At 40.9% G+C, this 23,160-nt stretch overlaps 1 protein-coding gene and 1 long non-coding RNA gene across 1 annotated transcript in view; one reads left to right on the top strand and one right to left on the bottom strand.

The window, feature by feature from the left end:
- LOC140693594 (uncharacterized) overlaps window positions 1-3,483 on the top strand; it is a 115,803-nt gene extending 112,320 nt beyond the window's left edge. Inside the window, exon 2 of the long non-coding RNA XR_012069358.1 lies at window positions 3,334-3,483. This is a non-coding gene — a long non-coding RNA (uncharacterized lncRNA). The remainder of the gene's footprint in view (window positions 1-3,333) is intronic.
- Window positions 1-23,160, bottom strand: part of LOC140693565 (uncharacterized) — a 545,747-nt gene that overhangs the window by 484,087 nt on the left and 38,500 nt on the right.

The raw sequence follows: 23,160 nt of genomic DNA on the forward strand, positions 1-23,160 counted from the left end.
CCCTGCTTTCACCACTGTTAATCCCTCTCACTATAAAAACACGTGACATCAACAAGCACCGCCATCATAACACCTGAAAGTGTTCAAGGTACTTACCTGCGGCAGAAACACTGAGGGAGGAGACAGAAGCTTGCTCAGCACTGATGCTCCCTTTTCCCGACTCCACCAGGTGAAGCTGGGCGCTACAGCCAGAGGCTCTCAGTCCGGGGAGCAGCACACACGCCACTGAGCTGGTCCTGAGGGAGGGTGAAAGGGAAAGGAGGGCCGCCCTAGGGGGGAGGGAAAGGGGGGGTGCGGGCTGCAGCCCCGCTCGGAGGCCAGCCCCAGCACCAGCATAAGCCGCCCGCTCCCGTCCAGGTCCGCAGACCACGGCCGCCCGGGAAACAGCCCGCCCATTGGTGGGGACGGGCAGGCGGCCGAGGAGAGGAAGCCCGGGAGGAGAGGACTCGCGGGCGGGAGAGGGGAAGGGGACGCCAGCCGTGGACTGAGGGGATCCCGGCTGCGTGAGAGGTGGCAGGCGCACACCTGGACCTGGACAGCTGTGGCCGGGGCGCCGGGGCAGGTGGTGCTGTCAGAAGGGTCTGGCCAGAGAAATTCAGCTGAACACGGGCTGACTGGCGCCCTTGGGGGCTGTGAAAGGCGGATCACCCTCCCGAAGCCGCCTGAACCCTTTCCCGGGAGCCCCCCACCTTGCACTTCCACAGCCAGAAGCCCCGGCCCCAGGCAGGAACCAAAGGCCTAACGGGCGACAGAGTTGAGAAGCATTTGGGGCCAATCCCCGGCTTGGACATGGAGCTTCGAACCAGCGGACCACCAGGCACCGACAGCGCATGCGCAGGAGGGACATGGATCCTCTGGATTCTGCGAGAGAAGGTGGGACAGCGAGGGAGGGAGAAGATGGGAGCGGGTGGAGAAGAGGGGAAAAGTGGAGGGATACAGATGGACAGGAAGACCAGAGAAGGGATGGGTCTGGATAGGGGAGTGTCGTAGCGGAGTTGGAGAGAAAAAGCTTTATCTCTAGGGCACCCTGAGATGGCAGACCTACCTCTGTACCCTTCTGTAACCGTTCAAGTCTCGCAGCTCATGTTTTACCTCCCTGATCCAGCCCTCCATCAGATGCTTCTGCAGAAACACTACGGGGATCACACCCGTTGCCCCCATGCGGAGCTGGGTTTTCTGTTGCTCTGAGAACCAAGCACCCGCAGGTGTTGTCGCTCAGAACTTCCTTGGGAAGAGCACATATTCCCCTTTTACACGCTGGGAAACAGGCAGGAAGGATCACTGCCTTAGCTCCACTGTCCCAGGTGTTGGGCTGGGGGGAGTGGTGTGGTACAAGATCAGAGCCCCAGACAGAGCAGACTGCCTGAGTGTTGGTGCATAGTCCCCATCCCTCCTGGGTAAACCATACCCCAACCTAGTGGAAACATCAAGGGCTCACAGTGGTTTCCTGGGGGTGGGAGAGCTGTCCTCATGTGAAGGAAAAGTCCAGCTGGGCTAAAAAGCTAAGTCACAAATCTGAGTGTGATAAGTGTCGGTTTACTGATCTAAGTTCTGCTGGGCTATCTCGTAAATCTGAAGTTTAGTGTCAGTTTATTGGCCTAACAACCTAACTCGTAATTCCAAGCTCAACAAGTGTCAGTAACGTGATCTATTACAAGTTGATAAGCTCCAGTGTACTGATTCCTTGCTTTTTGTTCTTTAAGTCTTATTGGCTAATATCCCCTTACTTGTATTGAAGTATTTAAAACCTCATGTGCACGTCTTGGAGGTGCTCAGAACTTCGGAGCAGAAGCCCCTCTGAGCCCGCCGGCATAATAATTCTGAGTACTCCAGCACTCCGATTGGTGCTTGTTTCTTGGCTGGCCTGTTTCCATAACACTCAGCTCCAGTGCCCAGCTTTCTAGGTAGATAGGGGTGTTACCAAGTCCAAATTCATTCTCCTCAGTGCAGGACAGGCCAATAAGTTTGGAAACTAGATGTTGGGGCTTGGAATAGCAAGTTTCTGTAGACCTAGTTGGCAAACTAATGTTCTGGAAAACCATCTCCCCAAGTCACAATTCAGGCTCCTTTCCTACGCGCTTGGTTGTTGCAAACTTCTTAGTGTAGGAATTCCTTCTTGTTAGAATCCTTTGTTCTTACAGCTATCTGCGTGGGTCAGATCCCTGTAAATCTCCAACAAAACAAACGTTATTTTCTATTCTGCAATTTGCTATCTTTTAATGAATGAAAAAATTTTAAATATCCTTAAAGGTCAGAGCTTCAGAATAAGCTCTCCTGTGTATTTCAGGCTCTAGGCAACAATTTTTTACAAGCAAGATGAAGCCTAGGAGACAGAGCATAGGGTTAAATTCAAAGGAACAGATCTAATATGGAGTCAGATTTGTTCTGTTCTATTACCCGGGCAGAAGCCACTTGAGGATTTAAATCTCTTTAAGTTAAAAATAACTAAAATTTTAAAGGAATTTACATACATAGGTGGGAATGTGCAAAGCATATCTGGAAAAGCACCCAAAAGATAGTAAACAGTGGCATCTCCAGACAGGGCTGAAAGAACAGAGGATGAGGGAAAACTTCTTTCACTTGTGTATTTTTGTGCTCTGTCTGAGTTTTTTTTTTAACCATTTGCTTGCATTTCTTTTTCAGTTAAAATAATGTGTAATGGAGCAAAGGAGTAACTAGCTTAGCAAATACAGCAGCCATGGAATCACTAAGTCATCACTTTTGATTTAAGCCAGAAAGCATTTATTGACTCTCTCCAGTGTGCTCAGTCCTGTTTTAAGACTTCTTTTATATTATTATTATTATTATAATACTATTATTATTTCTAGTACTATTACTATTACTATTATTACTATTATTTTATGAAATAATAACATGGTATACCTCACCCCTGCCCATGGCTGGTGGAAAACCAACTGAGTTTTTCTTGAGCTGTTTTCCAAGGAGTAGAGATGAGTTTATAAACAGAACACATCTTCAGGGCAAAACAGGCAGTGTGCATTACCAGCAGGCCAGACATCAAAGAAGGGTTTTCAATAGAGGCGCCCAGAAGCTGAGAGAGAAAGCCTCCAGGACACTACAAAAAGCTGCCCAAACTGCCATCTCCATGGTACTACTGAAATAGGAAAGAACAAATCTGACTCCATATTTGATCTGTTTCTTTGACTTTAACAAAGCCAAGTTAATATGCTCCGGTCTTTTCATGGGTTATGATGTCACAGAGGAAACGGACAGGTCAACAAGGAACCACTCTGCCGTGATCACGGAGCCGGGGAAAGGGACGGGCTGCAAGATGTATGAAGCAGCCGCAACTGTGCCCATGCTTCTAGGCAGGTATCCAAAATCGCCTCGACAAGGTGTCAAACATTTGTGCCCATGTCCTCATCAACAGACATGTATTAAAGACAAATGGAAACATATAAAAGGCCAATACCCTTGCTGGGTACACCGTCCAAAGAACAAAGTCTCAGTTTGACAACTGGCCATCTCGGTTCCATGGGATTCATTCTTGGAGAACCTTAAAAACCACTCTTCTGTCCTCAAGAATTGCTGCATATTTGTCCTATCTTTGGCTCAGGGATGCAGCACGTTCAAGTGAACTTTAATGTCTGCACAGATTTGACTGTCTTTCTCCAGGTTCATTTGTCCATTCCAATGAGGCCTGAGCTAAGTCCATCCTCTGTAAGATCTAGTCCCTCCAGTGACAGCTCATTGAGCCTGCAATTAAAAGCCAAGTGAACAAGACTGTCCTCAGCTAAAAATTTCACCCACCCTTCACTGTTTTCTTAATCTCCTCTCCTGGCTAAGTGCAACAGACTAACACCTCCCTCCACCAAGATTACCAACTATGTCATTTTGTCTCCCCAAAGAGAAAGTAAGGTCCATAATAGAGGAGACAACTACATAGTCACCTCTGAATTCGTAGCATATAGAAATGTTAATAAATAGAACTATGATCATGGTTTCTTTCCTTTAAAACCTTTCTGGTTATTTGAATGAGACCTTGGAAGAGAGGTGTTTGCTGTCCAGTATCTTGATCCACAAGACTCTGGAGGCCTTTTTCAGAATGGCTGTTCACTGATTCATTCAAAACACAACTTATCAATCAAGGAGTAGCTGTGCTTTTCTGCCAGGTGTTTGTGGTCACTCTCATGCCAGAACAACTTTAAACTATATCCTTACTTTGGATTTGTTATTTTTCCCCTCTTCCAACAAAATTGACTTTCCTTATTTTCTTGCCTTGAGGAATTTTTTTTTTCCTATTTCACCCTTTAGTAAACCAAGATCCTCAGTATGGGCTTAGCCCATAATATGATCCCCCATCCAACTCCTAGTGTCAGAGGCCTGGGGCTCACATCCTGCCCTCCTGTCAAGGCAACTGAAAATCAGTTCAGGATCGAACCAGCACCCCAGGGATTCTAAGGCTCGCATATCTCCCAGAAACCCTGCTTTCTCATTTGTCTTGGCTTCTGAGAATTTCCCCTCACTTTCTTGACAATTTGTTGTGCAGCTTGAAAGATGAGGAAGGAAGGTTTTATTTCTTAATCAGCATTTTAAGGAACTTGTGTAATGAAAGTTTTCACGAGTTTCTAGAACCCTCCATTGCCGAGATAGAAAACACACTAGACATTTTCTAAATTTAGCTCCCATGTGCATTTTTTCTTTGTTTTAGTTTTCTTAACTGTTAACAGACATTTTTTAATTAAAAAAAAATAAGGCCCCAAAAAGGATAGAACACTGAAGGGGCAATCAAAATTAAAGGGCAAAGACAGAAAAATGATAACTACTCTACAAAGTTAATATAATACATACACTATGTATCAGATCAGCAATTCTCAGTAACAGCTAATTGAAACATGACCATGAGGTAAAATTTCTCTCCTGTCAGGACATGGCCAACAGAAAATACAATTAAACCAACAAACTAATATCCTAAGTCTGGCGAGGTACAGAAGTCTACAAGCTAAATGTGTCTTCTTCTGGAAAAGAGGAAGACACACCAGCTCTTTTCTGTGGAGCCTGAGCCCACGGGAGGACGGTGAAGTGAGCTCTGTAAGTACCCAATTAGCAAACTGAGTGATGAATAAATAGACGTGAGCTTTGATGACAGAGGTGATACTACTATTCATTTGTCCTGTAAAGTATGACTTCCGTTCAGTGATCAATACTTCGGTGTCCTCAGGAGTTGACATTATTCGAAAATGCACAGCCTTGGCCCAGACCTCCTCTTTCAGCTCGTGACACTGCACTTAGATGTCACAAGGGCACCTCCAACTCCACCTGCAAAGAGCTGACTTCACGGTGCTCCTCCAATAGCCGTCCTGCCCAGGGCCTCTGGTCCGGGGCTAAGTTCTCCGTGCCTCTCCCAACTCAGACCCATCACTCACAGATGTGAATGGACCCCTCCTTCAGGGCCCAGATATCCTCAGACACCGAGTCCCACCACCCACACCTGACCTACCAGATACTCACTGGCACTCACTCAGCACTGACTCTGTGCTGGGACCATGCTGCACACTGCAAACGTTATCTCACTGGATCTCCACAACAGTCCTGGGAATTGGGTACATCACTGCTTCAATTGATTAGATAAATTGTTTCACTTCCTTGAGTGCGTCATTCAAACTGACACGGCTACAGAGCCACAAGCCTGGGCCTGAAAACAACTTGAAAATTGAACACTGCTACACCTCGCAGCCACCCTACTCTGACTCATCACATCACCTCCTGCCAAGCCTTCTAAATGTTTCCAAGCACTCTACAAGACAAAAGTGAACTACGAGAGCACCCCACTCTCCAACATAAAATCTGTCAATGATGGTCCACTGCCCTTAGGAGAAAGCCCCACCGGGCCTGAGCACAGCCCAACGGTCCAGCATCCGCGTTCCCTGCGCGGCCGCGCCGCCTCACCCAGTACGCAGCTCTACACGTGCCTTCTCTAGGACAGGGATGCTGACTCCGCACAACCAAGGGCTTGTCTCACTTGAACAATGATCACCTTCTTCAGTGTTCATCTTCTTCTTTGCTGACCCTCAGAAAAATGTTTTCTCATGATGAATCAATATCTTTTTCCTTATAACTTCCCATCATTGATAATGAGCTCCCCCAAAAGAGAGAAGACCTAATTGTCCGTCTCCTTATCTGTAAAGTGAGATTAACAAGGAAATATGTGAGGTTTTATGAGAAATAATATTCATGTGAGGCTGAGGGACAATTCCATCATACAATAAGCACTCAATATGTGCTTAATTAATATTAATAAGATTATATTGCATTCCAGCAACCTTCAATCAATTTTTAATGATTTTGTCCAACAGACTACTGACAAACTGTTGGACGAACCACTTTGAGCAGATCAACACAAGCGTACTGGGATAGGTAAGCGCTGACTCCAGTTGCAGCTGCAGCCACCCAGCACTATGGGGTAGGGGCAGTTTGCTCAAGCTCTTACATGTTGCGTGAGCATTTAGTTGTCGTTATTGATTAAAGACAGGTGTTCTTTAGTCAAAGCCCCTGAAACATAAATCTTCAAAGATTGATGCAAATTAGGTTTCAAGAACAACACTCTCATTAGAAATTATTTGAAAATCATAGTCTTAGCTACTCCGCACATCAAAAGGGCATGTTCTTAATGTATCTGACTAAATACACCGAAAGGGTTGTTTAAAAGAAATTACGATGAAGCCATCCTGAATAAGCTCCAGTATCATCTGCACAAAGCCCCACCCAAGGGTCTCATTTCACATTTCCACATAGGTGTTCAGGTAGCTTAACTTGGGTCTTGGTTTCTTATAACACGGGGTGGGGAATTGTTGTGGATAGATTTAAGTAGCAAATATATAACTAGGGTAATTGCTGTTAAGGAATTCTAGAAATAAGAAGATTGATATATAGTCCCACCCATAAGAAACTCAGCATTTCCAATTACAGCAGCATTAAAAATAAAATGAGAGATACATTTAACAAAAATTTACAAGATTTGTACATTGAACTTTTTGAAGTATCACCAAAATAAATTTTAAAAGATCTACATATATGGAAGACATCCCATTTCCATGGAATGATAGACAGTATTATTAAAAATATTAAGACTCCTCAAAATGATCTACATATACAGTGGAATCCCTATCAAAATTCCAGCTGACTTCTTTGCAAAAATTGAAAAACTGATCCCAAAATTAATATGGACGTGCAAGGGGCCCAGGATAGCCAAAACAACCTTGCAAAAGAAGAGTAAAGTTGGAGGACTCACTTTAAAAGGTACTAAAATGCTACAGTAATAAGTCAGTATGTTGCTGGCATAAGTTTGGATAAATAAATCTATGAGACACAATAAAAACCCACGGGGAAAAACTTACATTTACAGACAGTTTTCCACTAGGGGGCCAAAAACACCCCATTGAAAGAATAGTCTATTCAACAAATTGTGCAGGGACAGCTGGGTGTCTGCAGGCAAAAGAATCAATCTGGAATCTGAACACCCATATTTTATATAACAAATAAAAATTAAAACAAAGTAGATCACAGACAGAAATGTAAAAATTAAACCTATAAACTTTCTAAAAGAAGACACAGTATAAATCTTTGTGGTCCTAGGATAGGCTTTGGTTTCCTGGATACAATACCAAGAGCACAAGTGATAGAAGAAAAAAGCAGATAAACTGGACTTCATCAAAATTAAAACCCTTTTCTTACAAAGGACATCATCAAGAAAGTGAAATGACAGGGGAAATGGGTATCTCAAGTCAGAGAGTGCTTGCTTAGCAAGAAAAATAAAATAAATCAGTACATCTAACTACCTCCCCTGTAAAGAAATTGTTTTAATGTTTAAAAAAATATAGTGAAAGACAATGTGCAGAATAGAAGAACAATTTTGCAAAACATGTATCTAATAAGAGAGTAGCATCCAGGATATATAACGAATTCTTACAACTGAACAATACAATAAAACAGACCCAATTTTTAAATTTACCACGAATTTAGATACATATACAAATGGCCAATAAGCATATGAAAAGATGCTCAACATCACTAGACAAATCAAAATCAAAATGAGATCTCATTTTACACCCACTAGGATGGTTATTACCAAATCACGGACAATAACAAATGTCGTTCAGGAGGCAGAGAAACCTCATATGCGGCCAGGGGAAAGGGACAATTGTGCAACTTCTTTGGAGAAGCCTGGTATTTCCTCAAAAGCTTAGAGTTATACGGCTCAGCAATTCCACTCCTATATGTAGAGTCATCCCTCAATACCCTTGGGGGGTTGGTTTCAGGAACCCCACACCCTGGATACCATAATCCAAGGATGTTCGAGTCCCTTTACAATCAGCCATCTGGATCCATGTAGTGGAAACTACAGATATGGAGGGCCAACTGTACAGCCAACAGAATGAAAACATATTCTCATAAAAATTTCACATCAATATTCATAGCAGTATCATTCAGAGGAGCCAAAAGTTACTAACAATATCCATCCATCAATGAACGGATAAACACATTTACCAAGAATAGGCCCACAAACTTTTGGTCATTGAAACTTTGACAAAGGAGGTGAGAACATACAATGGAGTAAAGACAGCCTCTTCAGCAAATGGTGCAGGGAAAACTGCACAGCTGCATGTAAATCAATGAAGTTAGACTACTCCCTCACAGCATACACAAAAATGAATTCAAAATGTGTTAAAGAATTAAACATATAGACAAGACACTATAAACCTCTTAGAAGCAACCATAGGCAAAACATGTGACATACATCTCAGCAATGTTTTCCTAGAGCAGTCTACTCAAGCAATAGAAAAACAACCAAAAATATACAAGAGGGATCTAATTAAACTTACAAACTTTTGCACAGCTAAGGAAACAGTAAGCAAAACAAAAAGACAACCAACCTATGGAATGGGAGAAAATATTTGCAATAAATGAAACTGCTAGGGGCTTAATTCCCAGAATATGTAAACAGCTTTTACACTTAATAAGAAAGAAAAACAAACAATTCAATTCAAAAAATGGCAGAAGTCCTAAAGAAACATTTCTCCAATGAAGACGCACAAATGGCCAGTAGGCACATGAAAAAATGTTCAATATCATTATCAGAGAAATGCAAATCAAAACTGCAATCAAATATCACCTCTCACCAGTCAGAATAGCCATCATTGAGAAGTTCACAGACAATAAATACTGGAGAGGCTGCGGAGAATTGGGAACCCTCCTACACTGTGGTGGGAATGCAGTTTGGTGGAGCCATTGTGGAAAAATGTATAGAGGTTCATCAAAAGACAAAACCTTGACCTCCCAGATGACCCAGCAATCCCACTCCTGGGCATATATCCAGAAGGAACCCTAATTAAAAAAGACACCTACACCCCAATGTTCACAGCAGCACTATTTACAATAGCAAGACATGGAAACAACCGAAATGTCCACTGACAGATGGCTGGATAAAGAGGTTGTAGCATATTTGTCCAATAGACTACTATTCAGCCATAAAATAATAATAAAATAATGCCATTGGCAGCAACATCAATGGACCTGGAGAATGTCATTCTAAGTGAAGTAAGCCAGAAAGAGAAAGGAAAATACCACATGAGATTGCTGACATGTGGAATCTAAAAAAAAAAAAAGAAAGGAACAAAAAAATAAACTTATCTACAGAACAGAAACAGACACAGAGTCACAGAAAACAAACTGTGGTTACCAGAGGGGGGAGGGTGGGGGAAGGAATAAATTGGGAGTTCAAGATTTGCAGTTACTGAGTATGTAAAGAATAAACAGCAAGTTTATACTGTATAGCACAGGAGAATATATTTAATATCTTATAGTAACTTATGTTTAAAAACAGTATGAAAATTAATGCAGGTATGTTCCTTTTTAACTGAAGTCTTGTGCTGTAGACAAGAAACTGACACAACATTATAAACTGACTAGACTTCAATGAAAATATTTTTAAATAAACTAAAACCAAAAAAAAATGGAAAAGGATATTATCAAACAAAAAGAATAAAGTACTGATTCAGGCTACAATATGGAAGAACCTTGAAATTTTATGCTAAAATAAGCCAGACACAGAAAGCCAAATAGTGCCTATAAGGTGAACTGTATCTAAGCGTTTATTGTACTACTGTAAATTTTCCAGAGGTTTGAAATCTATCAATATCAAAATAAAATGTATTATGCATTAAAAACGCTTCCTCACAGGAGGGCTTTAATTATTAAATGCAGAAACGCATATAAAGCTCTTGGAAAAACAATTTGCACGTCCACACACAGTCACTGCTGTCACTGCCACTCAGAGGGTGGTGCCAGCGCTGATGAGAGCTGCCTCCACTCGCTCCCCTGCAGAAAGGAGTGAAGGCCTGAGCTCTGACAGGCAGGGTGAGAGTGAACCTGAGTCATACACAGCCACGTTCCAGACTCTGCGTTACCCAACTTTCTTATACAAACTGCAACATGTAATGTAAACACGCTAGAGGGATGTATCTTACAACACAGGGAATACAGACAATGTTTTACAGTAACTATAAATGGAGCATCTATTGTACACCTGAAACTAATATCATATTTTAAATCAGCTATATTTTTATGAAAAATTAAAAAATATTTTTAAAATGCTATCACTTTAATATTCAATTCGGTTTTTAAGTTACTACTAAACAGCTCAGAATGTATAAAAGCATTTAATTGTGCTGTTTGCTTACATATTTATTTACATTCAGCCTCTTGCTAAAAGAGAATTTAAACAATTCTGTTAAACACAGCTTAACAACCATAACAACAAAAATGCAAAACGGAGAGTGAAGAGAAAATGGAGATTCAATACTTAAATGAAACCAGGGGGAGATAAACTCATAAAAATGGATTCCATGAAGTCAGGGCAAGTGTTAAAGGCCGACTACAAATTCAGCTGTAAGATTCTTGGCAGCTAAAGCAAAAAGAAAATGATGAAGGGGCCGGTGGTAGAGCATGTGCTTAGCGTGCACGGGGTCCTGGTTTCAAGCCCCAGGGCCTCCACTAACAGATAAATACATCTAATTACCTCCCCCCAAAAAGAACCCCAAAGAAAAGATAAAGAGAAATTTCTTTCCCAAAGAACCCTGATATTAAATTTGGGTTAAATACTTAAAAAAAGATAAAAAGAAAAATAAAAAATATTAGTGACACTGTGAAGGAAAACCCCAGCTGGGCTAACAAGCTAAGTCACAAATCTAAGTGTGATAAGTGTCGGTTTACTGATCTAAGTTTTGCTGAGCTACCTGGTAAACCTGAAGTTTAGTGTCAGTTTAATGGGCTAATAAGCTAACACGTAAATCCAAGGACAACAATTGTCAGTAACGGGATCTGTTCCAAATTGATAAGCTTCAGTGTACTGATTCCTTGCTTTTTGTTGTTTGAGCCTTATTGGCTAATAGCCCCATACTTGTAATTAACCCTATAAAACCTCATGTGCACGTCTTGGAGGTGCTCAGAGCTTTGGAAATGAAGCCCCTCTGAGCGTGCCAGCGAAATAAATCTCAGTACTACAACCTTGTGAGTTATACTTGTTTCTTGGCTTGCCTGTTGTTTCTATAACAACACAAGCGATAATGCCCGTGAGATAAATCTGCGGAGGTTGATGTCAGGTCCCCATGTCTCACGTAGGAAAATCTGAAACATTTCTCTTACCATTCAGGGTCATCATAAGCCCACCTCACACCTCCCACCTTTAAATGCAGGAGCACAGGTAGGGCCCGACCTTTGCTGTCTCTGTGTCATCACAGTGAGACAGGATGGAAGGGGGAAGAGCACAGCCATTCAAGGAAGGCCACAGCAATTAACATCAAAATGTTAAAGGATTCAACCCCCAATAGGCCTTGAGGCTCAGGATGAAGAGATTTAACTTCTAGCAGATCTTGAGCTTCAGTAAACATCCATTGTAATAGTAACTTGGTGAATAACATGCCCCAGGCAACATGGCAGTCCCAATGCTAGCCACAAAAGGTCAAAGGGTGGGAAATGGCCAACTCCCTGGGAATCCTAGCCCCTTGCCCTAAGGCTGGTCCTTCTACTTATTAGCATATGAAACCACCAAGCCCAAGAAAACAAGCAACACAGCGCCACCTCGCGGTCACCACTCTCTCTCCCTCTTTGGGGAAGGCCCACAATTTGTGGAGTGTGTACCTACTTCTAATATGAGCATCAAACCCCCACACCTCGTGAAGTTTCTCTTGCCTATCAATGTATCTCTCTGAATAAATCTACCTTTACTCAACACTGGCTTTCTCTTGAATTCTTTACTGCATGAAGTTAAGGAACAAAATCTGGTGGGGCACATCCCAGGGGCTCAATGAAAGCCTGGGACACAGCCCTTCTCATGCCCAACGTTTTTTATTCTTGTATCAACAGGACTGGGCTGTGAAGGGAGGTCTGAGGCCACAGCTAAGGGACAGAAGCAGCCTCCAGGGCTCCAATTGGTGGGCAGTCTCTCCCCCAGCATGGGTCTTGGGGTCTGCCCGGTTCTCTGTGTTTCTCTGTTGTGCTGACTCCCCAGACATACAGCGTACTCCTAGGCTTGTCCCCACAAAACCCTTCTCTCCAAAATACAAGCACATCATGTCACAATCCTCTTGTTCAACAAGGAAATGTTCAGCCCACTTTTTTTCCTCCCCAATAAAGTACCCAACTGTCCTCGCTCCCATCACACCACTATTTTCTTTGTGAGAACTCTGCACTCGCCACACCCCATCCTGAACACAGGTGCCTTACTGGCTGTGATTGAGATGTTTCTTTCTCACACAGCAAGCGTCCTTTCACTTTCCCCTTGTTACCTTAAAAAAGCATTTCCTGAGTCACTCACCCCTCTGATTCTGAACTAACAAAGTGCTGAGTTTGCAGTCACTATATGCATACATCCCAGTTTTGGCTAGGTTTCCATCACAAGATCTTCATTAAGGAGCTGCATCAAGAAGTTTAAAGAGGCTATTCTTACATCTGAGTGGAGGAGCCTGCAAAAAAGTTGAATGGCTTTGAAGAGAGAGTTAACCAGGGACAAAGAAGTTGCAGGTCCTAGTCAAAAGTGTCATGAGGCAAAATGTTCTCCCAAGACTCAGTGTGGCTTATGAACACGGAGTCGGCGGGGAGGAGGTGACAGGCAGTGAGTAGGGTGAGTGATACAGGTTACGCTCCCCCAGCTGGGGAAGAAAAGGTTTTTTCCAGTTTTCCAAACAATTTCTTACTACCTTTTTCTCTTATTGCCACATACCATTTCCTACGAATTAAGCATATCAATGTCAGTCATTTGGGCCACTTGGGAGAAGCTACACGATGCCATTCACAGGGCTGGGACATGACAGCCACACCAGTCTAGATTGAAAGAACAGTCGGGGTATTTGCAAGGTAATCACGGGCATGCAGCAAACTCCCCAGCTTCAATGACCTCATCTCAATGCTGGGGCCAATAAAACTACCAAGCAAAGTGCGTGATGATTATGGCCAACATCTGTTTATTAGTTAAGTGCCCGAGACAACTGTCGCTTAATGGGGAATGAGTAAGATCAACGAGGCCCTGTCTACCTGGCCAAACGCGCCCTGCCTTCCTGCCTTGGTGCAGCAGCAGAACTTGTTTAGCTGAGATGAACACCCCCAGAGCAGCCCAGACGGGAAAGCTCCCAGCTCTGCACGGCGAGACATGTTCCTTTCCTTCTCAGAGCTGATCACAATTTGCTGTCGTCTGTTTTTATGTTTATCCCTTTTGTAACTGTCTCTCCTTCGGAGTTTTTGCTCAAGCAGCACAGGGCCAGATGTGTCTTGCGGCCTGCCGGATATTCTGGGCAGGGAAACAGCCGACTCCATATCTGGCTCTGGTGCTGAACAGAGAGGGCAGAAGGCCCAGGGGCCCATGCTGAACCGAGGCCTCTGAACCCAAAATTATGGTCTGATTTTGGGCAAATTATACAGTCTTTTTACCATGAGATTCCTCATCTGTCCATGAAAATAACTGTCCATGGCACATAGAATTACAAGGATTATAGGAAATCACCAAATTCATAACCTAGCCAAGGGGCTGCAAGTGCATCCTCAACAGACAAATGCTGCCTTTACGGCTCTGACACATGCTAAGCGGGGCGGCCCCACACAGTGAACACTGCTAAGTGCCAGTGGGTTAAGTGCTTCATGTGTGCTATAATACTCTTTAGATCTTACAACAATCCCAGGGTGAAACGAATATTATGCCCATTTCACAGATTCACCAACAGGTTAAGAGATTTTGAATTCTATTCCAAGGCCCTATGGTGAAGAAATGGCAATTTAAACCGGAATCTGGGCCCAGGCCTTGGCTCCATCTCTCTCCAATCCACCTGACCACTTGCCTTTGAATTCCACCTCTCCAATACACAAGTTTCAGCCGGCCAGCTCTTAAATGCAATTTGTGCAGTTTGTCAATGTTGGTTAATTACCATAAACTGTTCTCAGAAACCACTACAGTAAAGAAAGGTGGACTTAAGGAATTCTGCATTGCGTTCTCCTGCAATGTGCAGGATCCCTTTCCTACACCTCCAAATCCAAGTGTATGCTTCCTCCGTGTTTATGTTTGCACACGGCTTATTAAAGCAGAAGGTACCTGCAGTAATTCCATCTCGGTTGCTTTCCAAGGTTGCAGATTATCCATAATCAGTCTGTGAACGAAAATACTACAATGTGAATGAAAATACTGCAACCATGACAGTAAACAAAGAATACTGAAACCAAGTCATTAAAGGCTGCCGCCACCCCCAGCTAGGACAGGCCTGCAGCCCAGCTGCTACAGCAACTCACAATGGTGTCGTCTGAGCAGACTCAGAATAAGAAAGGACAGGCTACTGGCCCGAGATAGCTAGGTGCTTGTCTAAAAAATGAATTCAGTGAGTCCAAATATTTGCTTCCTCTCACACATACAAAAGTACTAAATTCTTGAACTTGAGATACCTGGCTTTCTTTAGATAACAAGCAATCTTTTATTGTTCCAACAACCTGGTCTTTGTTGTAAAGCTCCTATATATCCTAGCTCTGCCTCAACCTCTTGGGAGCAGTCCCTCAGAGAGTTCTGACAGGCTGTCATCCTGGCTCGAGTCCTCCCGCCAAATGAAACATAACTCTTAACTTTTAGGCTGCACATGTATTTCAGTCAACAGTTTTGGACACCATGAAGCACCACAGCAGATTTCTCTCCACCTGAACTCTCCAAGTAACTGGAGCCTTGGTACCAGCAGTGGCCCTTTGTGCCCATCCACCTCCTCGGGGAGTCCAGATGAATTTGGGTGAGTCTCTCTAGGTTCTCGGATCTCACATATTGGTTGATGATCCTAAGTTTTATCTGGAGGTGTATCCAGGTACGTGGCCCTCCAGTTGAAAGAAACTGAGGTGAATTACCCACCCAGTGGAGACATAATGAGTGGGGCCTGGTTGAAAGATAACAGGAAATATCCACCTTGAGGATATGTCCAAAGTGGGGCTGGTGGAAACATATGAGGAAAATACTCACCCAGTGGAGACATCCTGAGTGAGTCCAAGTTGAAAGACACTGGGTTCAGGACTGAGTGGTTAGGTAAGAATCTGGTCTAATATTTTCCTCAATTTGGTTACCTCCATTGAATTTTTCAGGATAAAAGTAAAACTCCTATGAGGAAACTTTCAACTCCAAAATTCGGACCATCCTCCTGGCTGGTAACAGCTTTCTCGGGTGACAGAGAATCTTCCAGGAGTGGTAGACACAAAGACTTCATGACACAGAGTTGTCCCTGTGGGAAATCTTACTAGCAAATTTATTCTGAGAACCCAACCTTACAATGGGGAATAGAACTTTCAAAAAAAAAAAAATAAAGAACAGAAAAGAAAAGAAAAAGAAATGACAGATTGCCAGTCTCCAACTATTACCCCAGCCAGGTTTATGTACATACAAAATTTACAACATTAATTGGGAATAAGAAAAAAAAAAACTCACTCTGAAAATAACTAACCAGGCCTGATAAAAACATTTTTTTGGAATTCTGAACTTATAAAAACAAAATCCCCTTTAGGGGTAACTTGGATTTCTCTTCCTGTGTCCTTGAAATGTAAATGTTTTATCTTTCTCTGGGTGTTTTAAGTGTGTGTATGTATGTATATGTATGTTTAGTTTATTTTTTAAAGGAAACCTTGGACTCCACCATACAAAAGTTTCAAGTATTGTGTACATATGGTGGCCACGCAAATAAATTGGGATTCTAAGCAATTCTTTGATTGTACCAATTTTCAGATATTTTGCCATCTTAAACTTTGCTGCATCAGCCTGGACCACAAAGGCTTTTAGCTTTTGGAGAGTAAACCTTTGAATTTTATTTAGGCAACACCCCGACTCTCATGTGGAAGGGCCTCTGCATCTTATTGGTTTAAAATCACTATATATATATTATATTTGTATATAAATTGACGGCCATATGATGGATTTTTTAATTTGGAAAAACTTTTTAATTGGTGAAAGTTTAAAGAGATCTCATTATAAACAGTTGTTTTATGGTTTCTATTAAAATCAAGTTTAAATGTAGAAAAATATATCTAATGGTTAACCTAAGAACTTAGTTAAAAAAATAAAACTGGTTTGAAAAGCTACGTTTGTGTTTTCCTTTCTGATAAATGTTTCTAGATATGCTAATAAAAACTTAGAATAATTAATGTTAATTAGGTTGAATAACTGGAAAAATGATTGTAAAAATGTCGAAAAAAAAAATAAGTGGCTTATCCCAAAAGGATAAATATTTTTATATGGTTATTTTGAATCAAATAAATAAAATGGACATTTTTGGGTTTACATACAGGGTTTTGATACTACACAACGTAAAGTTAAAAAAAAAAGGGCCAAAGAGTTCACCTCCTCCCCCCCAAGATTAAAGTTCAAACAAGCCCATTTTACTTACCACAGTTTGAAATATATGTATATATAGACTGAAATACTTGATCAATAATTGGGATAACAGACCAATTAATGAAATTAAAAACTGAGAAGTGCCTAAGCTCTTTGGCTGAATCTTGGGCATCCTAGAGACTTCTATAAAATTATATACAATGCACACACACACAAAAAAAGGTTTCTGGCACTCCTTCTAGAAATAAGAATTATTGATTAAACTTAATAAATATAAAAATTAAAGGTATAAGATTTAATAAAATTGAGATAAAAGTTTGTGAAATTGGTATATTTAAGTGGTCTTTATACAAAACTTTTGCTTGTGTTGTGGGATACATATGTTTAAGAGGAAAAACACTTCCCCTTCTTGGTATTATAAGGCTAGGCACATATCTGTCCCTCTGAAAATATTAATTGAACAAATTAAAATAAACCAATATAGTTACATAAGCCGTCCAATATAATGTAAAACTAAAAACTAATTTGAGTGGCTAATAAAAAAATACAGGTTTACCCTGGGTTTAACTTATAACACAAGGAAAAGAGATCTTACTAAATGCCTTATGCAAGTTTTGGAAGACATATTTAAGTAAGCCTTAAAGTTTTAAAACATGGAATTCTTTGTTTACAGCTCTTCTCACTGATACAAAAATGCCATTTAAGGAGATAAAATACGGCCTGGGTGAGAGAGCAGTTCTCTGGGGACCTGGAAGACAGTGTCTTTGTCTTGCACATCAGAAATATAAATACAACAAACAGTGACCTAGGACTGAGTCTAATTAGCTCAACGAAATAAACCTTAAGGCCAAGAAATTTTTGGCATATTAGAACTCAGAACTCTGAAGGGTCCTTCAGACATTGTGAAGAAATTTTAACTGTCTGTTTCATAAATAGTAAGCCTTAATGATTTGAGCAAGCAAATTCAGCTTACTCCAACTATTATTATACCTATCTTATAAGTAAGTTTTAAAGTGAAGTTATGAGATCTCTAGCTTTTTTCTGATTATAAGCCTGTGTACACATTATAGGAGTGAGATATTTCTACTGCTAAAGAAAAAAAATTCAAAGACATAGAGCTCTGCTTAATTGACGTAAAAATATAAGAGCTTAAACATTAAGTATTTTTAAAATAACAACTGAACAAATTGACTTTCAGCGTCATGTGAAATGGAAAATATTCAATATTAAGATAATATTTGATATTGTTTAGTTTAAGTATGTTCTAATTAATATAGACATCTTTAAAGTCATCAATATTATGTATAATACCTTTACTGTACCTAGGTTTAATGAAAGTCAAATAAGATCCTGTTATATCTGTTGCAGATTTGTCAAAAAAAAAATAAAAGTAATGTGCTGTGGTAAAATTTTAATTAAATTAAATGCAAATGAGATGAGAGCTTTGGGTAAATATTTAAAATATATTTTTAAAATGTATGTTTAAGATAATCTCTAAGTGTTTGGTATCTTTAAATTCTAGTGTTGTGCTAAATTAAGTTAAATGACAAGATTTTATTAAATAGATATGCCATTTTCAGATAAAATAACATTGAAATACGAATTACTTAACATTTAACTTCCTCTTACAGTGAAACTAAAGGTATATAGAAATATTAATAAATGGTTGGTGCCACACTGAAATAGTCTCTATTAGTAAGGGAATGATCTCAGTATCCTAGGAAAGTAATATAAATGCGTAAAGGAAGATATAAGAATGGAATTATATTTTGTTAATGAAAAATAGTGACTTTCTCCTGAACCTGGTTACTTCTGAATAGAAGAAAAATAAGGGACACACTAATATAAGTATAGAAAGCTGTGGAAGGCTTGTGGAAAAGGAACCCTGAGGGAAGAGTTTTGTACATGGTCAGAATTGGCTAAGTTTAGAAACAAATTGGGCAACGTAAATGAATCTTAGAAGTAAGCTGGTACAAGATTAGAATTGTTTTTCTCTCTGTTAAGAGGAAAAAATTTTCTTAAAATGTTAATCCTCCTTCAGTAACAGATTGTAAAACTTCTTATACCACTTAGCTGATATGTTCTGCCTTTACTTTTGATGTATTTTCTTGTTAATGAATTAGTACTACTTTACAGTGATCTATATGTTTATCTGATCAAGTGTTCTGAAATCTTTCAAAAAGCTCCCCAAATATAAAATTCTAATTAATTAAATAAAAATTAATTTAATTAATTAAAATTCTTTTAATCTCCAGTTAAGTTTGGGATGCTACAGAAGGCCCCTGAAACATCCCAAAGAGAGATTTTTAACTATAAAGTTTCATTTGGCATTTTAAATAACATGGAATTGTCAAATGAATCATAAATCTTCTAAGGTTATATTGAATGAGACAATATTATTAATATAGATATTGTAGAAATTATATGGACTCCCTAAAATTCTGGTATATCTGAAATGTTACCAGTGATAATTATGGGTATAGTGAACAGATTTCTTTATTGATTATAGTGTAACGGTGTTTAACCATGCTTTTAAATTTTTTTCATTTATAGACAGTTAATTGTTTTCTTCTGATGGTTTTGCAAAATGCTTTCTCTTCAAGGAGATTTACTGATTCCTAATAAATTTCACACTATAGCACTGAACTAAACTGGGTAAGACATTTTAAAGTTCTAATGAAAACTCTCATTAAAAGAATTAGTTACAAGGGACTGATTAACCTGCTGAATATGGTTATAATTTTTGATATTGTTTGAAATACTACTGGCTTTTAACCTGTTTCCCAGACGTAAATAATCTCTTCTCCTTAAGCTGGTTATGGTTCACAGCAATTTGATAAATTATACCTATGTAATCACACTTGGAACACTTATCTTTTCTCTCTATCTGATCCCTCAAGAGACTAAAAACACTTAGGTTCCCAGTGGCTCTATCAAACAAATTAGGGAGATCATCTCCTAACAGATATAGGAGTATAAAGATATTTTAAGGATTTTAAAGAGAAAAGAATTTACCTAAATCTGTAAGGCAGAAACCCATGAAAAGCCTTGACGTGTCTTTCTTGGCCTTAGCAAACCTTAACATTCTACCCTGAGACTCCGTATTAAAACTTCCAACACAGCCAATTTAAAAAAGCCTATATGATCAAATAATCAGACTTAACTTGTAAAAAATTAATCTTGATTTGGCTATATTTGAGAAAACTGAGGGTAACTTAAGAGAGAAAATTAATTATATTTTAGTCGATATTAAATTCTAGTTTTGTTAATTGAGGTCCATATTTACTAAGACACTTCCCAGATTATTCCTTGCTGTCATGTCACATTACTGTACGGTTTAATTGAATTATGAAAAGGATACTCTAGGTTTGTTTCTGAAGCTCAGAAATCTATCCTTGGGTAAAGTTCCAATGCCCCATGACCTGCAGCCAGGGGATTATACATACTGCAACAGGCATGACTTAAAGAACTGTCTCCAACCTGAATGGAAGGACCCTTTTTCAGGTACTCTTTACCAGACCATACACACCAAAGCTGAAGGAAACGGAGTCTCCGATTCATTTCCTATCTGAAACATCCCCTGCACTGCACTGGCCTATCGAGTGCTGCTCACCTTAAAACAATGCCCAAATGGAGAAAAAGCTACCAGACCAGGATGAGAAGAAGACGACATCTGAGCTAGACAGCTGACCCAAGACACCGGACCAGGACTGTATACCAATTACTTTGATAATTTCTCCAACCTTTGATTATGATCTACTCCACTTGTTAAGTTTATGATAAATTACCTATGTCTAGTACTTCTGTGTTACCTTGGTGGGTTTCCCTACTCCAAGGCTCTAATTAGATAGCCCTCAGAAACATTATTCTAAAAAGAATTTATAGTTCTGTTTAGGCCACTGTTGATCTTACAAGGTGGGAGATTTCAACTGGCCAATTAATACCTGCTCTGACCCTGACCATAAATATGAACTTTCTCATAGGATCAAACTCAGAAACACAAGCAAAATTTTAACCCAAAAATACAACTTCTCGACTATTAAATTCTTACTCGTGACTTTATTAACGTTACTAGCTGTATTACTTATATCCTGTCTATTTTATAAAATTGTTGTCTGTTACATTTCCCAATGTGTAACTAGGCCCACAAGATTGATGATGGCTAAACATCTTGAAGAAACAGATAAAATTTATAACCCTGAATAAAATAAATATAATAGTGTGATTCTATTTATGGGAATGAGCAAAGATGGGTAAACACTTTCTGTATCATAATAGACTAGTAACACATGTGATCCAGAGAAGTTTTAGTATCAACAGGGTCTGACAAAAAAAAACTTACACCTTGAATGGCAACTTAGAAGATTCTTCACCTGAACTAGGAATGAGCCATCCTAGCACCGTGGGACAAAATTGGTCATGAAATTTCTCTCAAAATATTGGTCAAATTTAGGACCAAGTGGGAGCACTGTGAATGAAAATACTACAATGTGCATGAAAATACTGCAACCATGACAGTAAACAAAGAATGCTGAATCCGAGTCATCAGCGGCTGCTGCCAACCCCCAGCGAGTACATGCCTACAGCCCGGCCTCTCAGCCACTCACAGTGGTGCCCTCTGAGCAGACTCAGAGTAAGAAAGGACAGGATACTGGCCCTAGATAGCCAGGGGCTTGCCAAAGGAATGAATTCAATGACTCAAATGTTTGCTTCTCACCATACATAGAAAAGCAGTAAATACTTGAACTTGAGATATCTGGTTTTCTTTAGATAACAAGCAATATTTTATTGTTCCAATTACCTGGTCTTTGTTGTAAGCTTCTATATATCCTAGCTCCTCCCCTACCTCTTGGGAGCAGTCCCTCAGAGTGATCTGAGAGGCTGTCATCCCGGCTCGAGTCCTCCAGCCAAATAAAACAAAGCCCTTAACATATAGGCTGAACGTTTATTTCAATGACGTTCCAGAATAGACACAACTCATCAATTCTGTAATGGAACACACTGAATCAGGAACCAAAGCGTGTTTTAGTCCAGAAAATCTCCGGGTTCCTATTTCTTCCTGTCATTATACAATCCCTCTAGAACTCATTAATTTGCTGTCTGCTCCTCTGGCAACAAAACTCGTAGAAGACTCAACTCAGCAGAGCACCCTGCTGGGGAGAACACCCCGCAGAAGCACTGCAGGCTGCCTGCCCTCCTGCACGCTCTGCTGACCCTTGGTGTCCTCCGTGGAGACCAGGCCAACAGAGCTGTTCCTAACAGCTACAAATTCGCACACGTTAAATAAATCATTTTATTTTATATGATATTTTACGTATATACACATCTCTGAAAACAACTTTGCAGAAGCTCAAATCTTCAACATCAATCCCCAAAGGCAAATCCGGTCCCCAAGAGGAAACAAGACTTAAGACGACGCTAAGGCCTCCAAAGTCCTCTCAAGGACCGTCAACCAAACTGCCTGCAGGTCTGCAGCTGCAGGCTGTTACATGTCTGCTTTTAAAGCAACCCCTTCCTTCCCTCGGGTATTACAGTGTCCCTCTATGCCCTCCCGTCTCAGGGTAAAAGCAGCCGTTGCAGAACCTTGCAGGGAAGCACTGACAGGAGTCGACAAAGAGGATCAGAGCTAAGCTAATACTTCTGATGACACGACCTTGTCACTGTGTCACTTTACAGATGAAGATATATATAGAGAGAGGTGGGGTGATATTGCTCAAAGTCACACAGCTAATAAGTGGCAAAGTCTATAACTCTGCTCTTCCCTTCGGCGTGACGCCCCAGCTGGGACGCCCACAGGGTTGTCTCATGCCTGCCTGAACAATCCTCTCCTGTCACTCATAGCCCACCACAGGGTCTGACCCTAGCCTGCCTTTTCAGCATCTATTTCCTCCAGTCTCTGAGGAACAAGGCCGTTTGGGCCACTGTATGACTTTCGGCTCCCGGAAACATCAGTGCTCATGCTGGTCTTGCCTGTGCATCCGGCCCGCTGCTCAGAGGCTCTTCCTCCCCTGCAGGAGGACGTTTCCAGTCTCTGCAGGGACACCTCCTCAGGGGAGCCCTCTTCTCGCTCTCAGCACGGCAGGGCCACATCCCGAGCTGCCCCATTAGGACAGTGTGCGCCCAGGTCTGTTAATCAGACCAGCAGCATCAGAGCTAGGGATTATGCCCGGGCTACCCTGCAAAACTACTGCCCGCCACACAGCCCCCAGCCAGCAGGTCACCTGGAAGTCACAGCAAGTGCCCCACCCAATCCAGAAGCCTCTTCATTTGCCAGCATCGCTGATGACTGGTTTCCAAACTTT

Source organism: Vicugna pacos, unplaced genomic scaffold (genome assembly GCF_048564905.1).
Source record: "Vicugna pacos unplaced genomic scaffold, VicPac4 scaffold_19, whole genome shotgun sequence".
Lineage (NCBI taxonomy): Eukaryota > Metazoa > Chordata > Mammalia > Artiodactyla > Camelidae > Vicugna > Vicugna pacos.